Source organism: Neltuma alba, unplaced genomic scaffold (genome assembly GCF_004799145.2).
Source record: "Neltuma alba isolate B1F8T4 unplaced genomic scaffold, ASM479914v2 tig00012179_pilon, whole genome shotgun sequence".
Taxonomy (NCBI): Eukaryota; Viridiplantae; Streptophyta; class Magnoliopsida; order Fabales; family Fabaceae; genus Neltuma; species Neltuma alba.
The window spans coordinates 46,956-55,986 of record NW_021636722.1 but is presented as its reverse complement, the minus strand read 5'-3'; positions in this window follow the sequence as shown (position 1 = coordinate 55,986).

Here is a 9,031-nt window from a genome sequence, read left to right as displayed (position 1 = left end):
TTCTATCAAAAAGGATTGTGTAGAGTTCTAATATCAAAAATTAAAACTAAACTGTTTCACAAACATAGTTGCTTTGCCCAGGATTGCAAAGGCTAAGTGTGAGAAAATTGATAAAGCTTAATTTTTATATATTTTGTCCTACATTAATCTTAGATTTAAATGATATCTTAAGCTTAAATGGATGTTTTAATGTATTATGGATACTTTTTTTGAAATACTTTTTCTGTTAGATTGAGCTTCCTAAAATAATTTTTTATCCATCCAGTAACTTGAAATATTTTTCAGCACCTCAGTATTCTGTATGATATTGGAAAAATATTTGAGAATGTTTAGATACATTAAAATTAATTAATGATGGTAGATGTTGATGAAAATTTTTAAGAGTGATTGATGCCCAAAAAATAATTATTTAAGTTGCTTCGTCTTCTTTTTTTCGCCTTCATTCGGTTTACCAGATCTTGAAATTATATAGTTACTGTATTTGATGACTATGGTTTGTATCATTTATATAAATATTTTATATTATTTTATTTCAAGTGACTTACCGTTTGGTTTTCCTCTAAACAGGAATATGGGTGATCATAGACACAGCTAATACTACCTCAAAAAAGAAACTAGTGTTAATCAGACTCAGAGGGGCCCTACCAATGTCATTGCCTTTAAAATTTTAACTGGTTGACAAGTCACATACAGGATTGGACTCTCAGTTGACCAGCCTACTAAACCTGACTCTAATGCCATGTTAAGATACCAATTGACGAAGGTTCAATTGAGCCAGAGTAGTGGGAAAAAAATTGATTCAATTTGATTGTAATTAGAAACCACATTAGCCTAACGCAACTAAATATAAGAGTTTTTCTGGGCATTCAAGTACGCAAGAAGGTGAGTATCTTGATAGGAGAGTGGGTAAATGTTACACAAGATGTGCAAAATGATCTTTGGGACACTATCCAGGTAAAGAAAACATTTCTATCATTTTTGTAACTATTTATTATCATTTTGTAGCTAACTACTTCAGTCGCATGCATTATAGCTCACTTATGTTGTTCTTCAATACGAAAGCCTGAAGAGTAGGACGAGGATATTGCAATGAGCACTAGAAAGCGTTTAAGTCACAATTAGCTCGTTATTTTGTGCATATCAATATGAAAGATAGTGAGTCTTGACTGACTTCTTGTAGCAAGTATTCATTTATTGATGAAGAGACTTGGCAAAAATTTTACGAGATTCAGACTAGGCTAGAGGCTTTGGTGAGTAAATTTACTTTGAATGTCGTTCTTTATTTATTCATGTTAATTATTGATGAAGTTGATAACTGTGGATAAGGCTGAAAATACTTTTATCTTGTGACTAAAAAGACTTGTTGATGTGGTTCAAGCTAGGCCACCACGGTCACAATCTCAATCACAACTCCATCGAATCCACCGGTCTTACAGCCCCGTTACATCCCTAGCCTCAAACAAAGTGTGGTGCCATGCAACAATTAGCTATGATGGCATATGATACGACTCAAAATATCAATAGATCACCTATTTATCTAGCGGTTATAGGCAAGGCAGGAGTGTTGGTTTATATTGAGAAGGATGATTTAACAGGCATTTCTATGTCCTCACCAACAGCTTACCAATGTAAGCATCCAAGATTTTATGATGTAAGCATTTTCTTGCTAATGTAAATATAATTAAAAATTCAACTCTAACTAACGTGCTTACATTATCATAAGTACTTGCATCGTGAGTTGGTTTCCTCAAGCCAAAACAATAAGTTTGGATTTCTTTGCCCATTTCACATCCAAGATAGTGGGAACACTAAAGAATTGATACAAAAATACTTGTTGCAGAGGCTTAGTAAGGAAAAAATTGAGTGTTTCTTGGGAACATATTTCCAAAAGTAAGAAAGAGGAAAATTTCTTTTCAGTGGATGAAAAGTTGAGTATTTGCTTAACATTCTTTCTCTTTTTCAGTGATCATTGGCAACTAGTCATTTTCTATGAAAAGCAATACCATTGTCTTCTTTGTTCCCTTTATAAGCAACCGTTATAGAAATTGAAGAACAAGATGAACAAGTTGTGGTTGTACAAAACAATAGTCTTTTTTATAAGTAAATTATTAAATTTGTGATATAAATGATAGGGCCATGAGGAATTCTTTGGGTGGGTCCACACCTACATGAATCATACTACAGGTAAGTACATATTTGTTTTATGGTCTTCTTCAATCATTTTTACCATTGTGATTCTGCTAATTCGTGTTCTTTTATAGAGTTTATAGGCAACCGAAGGGTTCTAATTTATGCGGGGGTTTTATGTGCTAAGCTACATATTTGATATTATCACCTTAGGCATGACCGAGTTTACCCAAGAGGGAAGTGTATTTTCCAAAATTTTATGCCATTTTTATTCTTCTAGTATTGGAAACAAAATGGTTTGTTTGGCTTGATTTTTTAAATGTTTGATTTCCCAGAACCTTTTTCTGAAATGATATTGAAAAAATTCGCAAGCACGGAGTTGAATTCTTTCTTGAACTTATGCAGTAATAGTGTAGGAATTGAAGTTGTGGAGGTAATATTTTGTTCTGAAATATATTTTAATATGTTCAATTCTAGTGAAGTAAATATCATTTACAAGAGCACATATCAATTGTTGATGATGAAAAGAAATTGGAGTAAAAACCTGTTGAAAATAGTTTCAAAAGTGGTTTCAAAAAAACTAAGTTGGTATTTTTCTAGAGCGATTAAGACTAATTTTTCTGATACCGAAACCTTCAAGAACAATTAGGATAGGTTTCAACGTTTAGGGTTTTGGACATCTCGATCCCAAACTTTGTCATTCATCAATAACTTTAGCAAGTTCAATAACATCATTGCCTTTGCAAAACTTCAATTGGCTGACAAAACCACAAATAAAGGTTGGACTTTCAGTTGACTGGCCTACTAAACCTAGCTCTAATACCATGTTAAGATATTAATTGATGAAGGTTCAATTGAGTCAAAGTAGTAGGAAAAAGATACCGATTCAATTTGATCATAATTGAAGACCTCATGAGCCTAACACGACCAATATAAAAGTTTTCTCAGCATTCAAGTACGTAAGAAGGTGAGTATCTTGATGGGGGAGTGGGTAAATGCTACACAAGATGTGCAGAATAGCCTTTAGACACTATCCACGTAAAGAAAACACTTTTATCACTTTTATAAGTATTTATTATCATTTTGTAGCTAACTATTTCAATGGTATGCTATAGCTCTATTTACGTTGTTCTTTAAGAAATGAGTTTTGAGATAGAACAAAATTGCTAGTAATAAAAATACAAATAATTTGAAAAAAAATATTTGTAAAAATAAAATAACCATTGGACAAAGGAATACAGGATAAAAAATGAGTTTTGAAATACAATAGGTTTTCTGAAAAGTTGAAATGCATGGGAAAAAAACAGTTTAGCTGTATGTGTAGGGTGCGAAATTTAATGATAAAATGGCTTATAAATTATAATATAAAATTAGAGGTAGCAAGTTTTTTATCCAAGAAATTATAAATTCCAAACTGGTTCAAGAAGACTAATTTGGTATTATGCAAATTGGAGTCATTGATTTAGGACTTTGAAATTTTAGAGTATTTATATGGGATTTTCCCTCTACCTCATTTATTGTTTTCTATCTTTGCTGGCCATACTAGTATTTAACCTTAGAACCTCAAAGATAATGCTTTTTGCAAGTTAGCTGCAACTGTTTATTTAAACTTAAATTCAAGATTAAAGATGTTTGTTTTTAATTGATGTTCAGAAAAAACATGACCCAACATTTATAATTTATGGATTAATGAATTGATTCACAAAATGTTTCATTCAAAAGATTATAATTTTTAGCATATTTTGATATGGGACAAAAAGAATCTACAATCGCAATATACATGTGGATTTGTGTGTGAAAAATGGATCCATTTAATTACCTAAATTAGAAGCCACCAATTAATAAGATAGGAACACAATTTATTTTTACTTGAGAAAATCATATAATGTTCCTGATGGGAATTAAATCTGCTAACAATTTCAACGACAAAAAGGCTTGGTTACTCACACTTTTATTTGATCAAATTAGAATAGTAAATTTTAAAGTGTTGGTGATATTAATAATAAAAGTTTGTAGGATGGATTTGGGTTTTTTGCATAGAAAAAAGGGAGCCAATGGAACAAATTTCTACAATAAAGTAAAAGCTAAAACTTCAAATTCATGACTCACACCACATGACAAAACGCTTTTCTTCAAAAGTTGATGTAAAACTAAAAGTTAAAGCTCAAACTCATTATTCATATAAAACTAAAGTGAAAACTCATAAGTCATGAAGACAGACGCACCTGAAAAAGGAATATTTTAAAGCATCAGCAGTGTTTCATTTTTTTTAAATAAAAAAATGACAGGTGAAAAAGAGGTATTTTAGAATACCTCATTTCTCTTCTTCTCTTCTTCCTCTTCCCCACCAGTAATCAAACTGGCAACCTCTAAGGCAACTTCGAACATCAAAACTAAACCGCAAGGGCCACAATTACCGATGCACCTTCTTTTCGTCTCTAAGCTTTTGTTACAATTTATTGACAGTGACCCATGGTTTTGGTGAGCAGCTAAGATATGAACTGAATATGGGCTCAAAAATGGGCCAGGCCCATAAAGAATGGCCTGATTGTTTTCTCTTGACTGATCACCCTCTTTATGCGCCACAGGATGATATTCCCTCTCCTTAGTGCCTTAATCCAAACAAAGGATATTGTTGGCTAATTTGAACGGAGCCACTTGGCCATATATCACGTCTTGGACCTATAATTTAATTTGAGAACATGGGCATTGACTAGAATCCCCAATTAACCAAACAATTTCTTTAAACAATAGTCATATAAGATCCTAATATTTGCATATTTTTGTGAAGCGTGATGAGAGAGCCCATAAACGGAGATAAAATTAACCATACAATTTGAATATTTTAAACTTATTTGAAGTGGTTTATAGTAAGTGTTTACAAGCATATTCTTATAAATCGAGACAAATTTTTATCATATACTTATCTCTTAAGTTGCTTTGTGAAGTCCAAACAAACAAGCAACTTTATCATTTTGATTATGTTGGTAGAGGGAATAGTTGTGAGAAAACTCATTTAATTAAGAATGCGTGTGAGGGCCTGGAGTAAGTCAAAGAAGGAAACAACCTTGTAGAAGACAAAGGCCACCATTGAGAGGACATTTGGACAATCAAATATGGTAAAGCCGAAAGCTGGGATATGTCCCTTAAAGGCCAGCAAGTAGGGACGCCATCGCCACCCACCGTCTCATCCAACACGGTTTTCCGTCACACAACTTTTCATGTTCTTATATTATACATAGTCCATTTTCAATATAAGAGTTAAATAAATAATTTAAATATATTAAAAAAATTGATTAAATAAATTATTTGTAACAATAATAAATATGTGTTAACTTCTTTATATGATTCAATTATATATATTAAAACTATACTTAGGTAGAAATGTCTTATAATTACAAGGGATATTTTTGAGAACACATTATAAATTTGAGAGATAAAGTAAATTGAGATATTATATTTAGGGTTATCAACTAGCTCATATATTTAGGATAAAAAATAGTATATATAACTTTTCTTTTTTTTTGGATGTGGGCAAATTTCGACCACTCTCCACTGTGTTTCTGCCTTTTGATGTTACGGCATTTGCTAAAAAGGCTTTCGACTGAGCCGACACATTTGAGATACTGCACAGGAAGGAAAAAAAAGTTGTACAATTAATTAACTAAGCATCGTTAATACAGAATATATTCATCAAATTAAAGAATTAGTTTGGTGAATTGAATAATAGTAATTCTCTCTACACAGAATGGCGAGCGAGTTGAAGTAATAATAAAGTCCAGTTGTATTCAGATTTGGTTACTGTGGTTTCAAGTCGAATATCATAATTAATGGAGTCATCAAATATTGGTACTGCTTAATTCAACTAATTGATTACTTAATCTTTGCTTGTGTTTTATCGTGGTAGGTGGACATGGTGGGTAATTGATAATCATTCCTGTGTTAGATATAAGAATTAAATAATTAATTTATCAATATTAAAGAAATTAGTGAAGTTATTAGTTTTTCTAAAATACCATCTTTGATAATTTGCAATAATTTACTAAAAAGGTTAAAATTTGACTGATAGAGTAGACTGAGATATTAGTTTCAATCCAAATATAAATCACATTGTAGAAAAATTATTTGGTTCATAAATAATTCAAATCACTAGAAAAATAATTAATATTTATTTATCGATTCTGCGTTGATTGTTAATCACTTGAAAAGTATTTTTCTTTTTTTCTTCAAGATCTCATTTAATATGAATAAAATTAGAATTTTTTTAAACTAAAACATATTCAATGAGTTAGTTGGACTTTCTTGATTTCAATTAGGTAGTTTGAAGTAATTTATATTTTGAACGGAAGGAAGTATTATACTACCTCCCGTCTTTAATATAAGAGCTTGTTTTTTTATTTTTACTTTAAATATAATAGCCCAATCCACTTTGTCTCTCATATTTATCTATTTTTTTTTCAAGATAGTCCTTAAAATAATGTTAGTTTTAGCTAATACATTTAATTAACAAAGATATTTTAAAAAAAACAACACATATTTATTACAAATAACTAACTTAATTGGTTTTCTTAATATAATCAAATTAGTCAACTAGCTTTTATATTAAGGATAGAAGATAATACTGTATTTAAGATAAAAGTAAATTCACAAATTTGCTCCCTTTGTCGTGTCAAAATTTACTTATAAAAGTATAATGTAATTTCTTCTGAGATTTGAGACTTGAGCGATCCAAATAATGAGGATGGCATCATCCTTTGAAAGATGGAGAACTTGTGAGTGTGACGGTGGATATGTAAATATACATAAAATAAAAATAAAAATAAATATCACAGATGAAGGTGTTTGGCACGGGACGTTTAATTTGGTGGGGCTTTGACTTAGCCTAATTAATGAGCCAATTATGGCAAAGTCAAGAGGAGTAGCGAAGCAAAGTCATCCACGTGCTACCTTCGTGAATCAATGAATTAAATAATCTTTGAATTTATTTTAAGAGGCATTAAATTTTAAAGGTGGTTTCCATTTTTAGTCTTCAGTGTGTGCGACTTCAGAGAGGCTGTCATTACAATTAGCAATGGGGGACCGCAACTTATTGCTGGATTCATATATTTGATTGATTCCAGTTCAATTTTGAGGAGGAAAAAAAAAATCAAATCCTATAAAATTAATTAGTTTGGCAGAATTTTGAACATTTTTTGTTCTAGATGTAAAATTAGGTTCAGTTAAATTTTTAATACTTATTATTTGTAAGATTGGTTTAATTTTCGTCATATAAAAAATGTTTTTTCTCATTATCAAGGTAGTTCATGAGATGGGATAATATTTTTGTCTTATATTCCGTCTTGTTGCAAAAACGTCATGTCCCATTCGGAATAAAAGAGGGACATTTCACCTAATTTTTTTTGAATTTTTTACTTCAAAATTTTTGAATTTTTTATTTCAGCATTAACCTGAGGGGGTTCAATCCGGTCAAGTCTAATTCAAATAAATTATATAATTGGACCACATTGGTTGCTAGGTTCAGACTAAGTTCCAAACTAAGTAATCACACCATATGGATTGGTTTAGCTCGGTTTAGGTGAATTTTTTATTTTCTAATAATTTGTAATTTAAATGTTACATTTCATTGTTTTTAGTGTTGTTAGAGATTCTGATGTATTTATGATATTTAAGGATGAGTTTTATATGATAATAGGTATTTTTTTATTGTCTTAATATTGTATTTATCATTTTCAAATATTGCTTCCCATAAAAAAATTTAAAAAAAAAAAAGGAGTTTTAGTCTTCTGGACTTCCTAAACTAGTCTACTAGTCTGGGAGATCAAGTTCAGCTCAACTTGACCTTAAATTATTACTAGATTGAATCAAACCACAGACTACTAAATCTAGTCTAACCAAAAAATCAAACCAAACTTGAAGTTAGACTCTCATTTGATCTAGTCTATTTATTGTTATGCAGCCCTACATGCATGGGCATGGATAAGAAGATAGTTAATTCATTAAAAGATGTAAAAGTATTGTAAGATTCTTTCAATATACTCTTATTAAAAATTAAAGCTTAATTTTATATATGTTAAAAGATTAATATACAAATTTGTTTCAAAAATTTTCGGATTGGGCATTCAAAAAATCGTTTTTTGGGATCCATAATTGATTCAAACCAAATTAGATTTGAAACAAACCAAATCAAATGATCATATTCGCATCATTTTAGCTCGATTTCTTTCCATTTGTTCAATTTTGAACAAAGCCTTGCGCGCCCGCACAAACATACTTAGAGCCGCATTTCAATATTACTCTGTTTGCATTATTCTAGATAATTCTATCAAATGCAAATCACATTCATTCTTTCCATTCCCTTTTTGAGTTTGGGACAATTATGGCCAACTGAATGAATCCGGAATCTGTGGTCTTATTATATCTTACGTAACATTGAATCCTTTCTAATTTTAGCAAGTTTGTCTATGAATTTGAGCAAAGTTGGTGAGGTTTTTAGTTATGTCCTAAACCTCAATTTGCCCAAAATTAAGCAACAAATTAAATTAGTACGTCTCGTGTTTCATAGCATCCATTATTCATATTTATATATTCCTGTATACGGATCTTCTAAAACCAAATAAAAATATTAAGATAGATACTTATCCTAAATTCCTAATCTAATCTTGAGATGGTTGAGATCCTTGTAATTGAATCAAGAAATAATTTTTTCTTATTTTAAACCTAACGGGCCTTCTAGAATCTAGACTTATTTTTTTTTATAAAAAAAATACCTCTTAATTTTGTTACAATAGTTACAAATAAAATGCGGGCCTTGTAATTCTAAATTAAACAAAAGTTGCTATATATAGATTATAAATGGATGAAAAGGATTTATTTGAAAATTTTATTGATTAAAAATATTTGATGT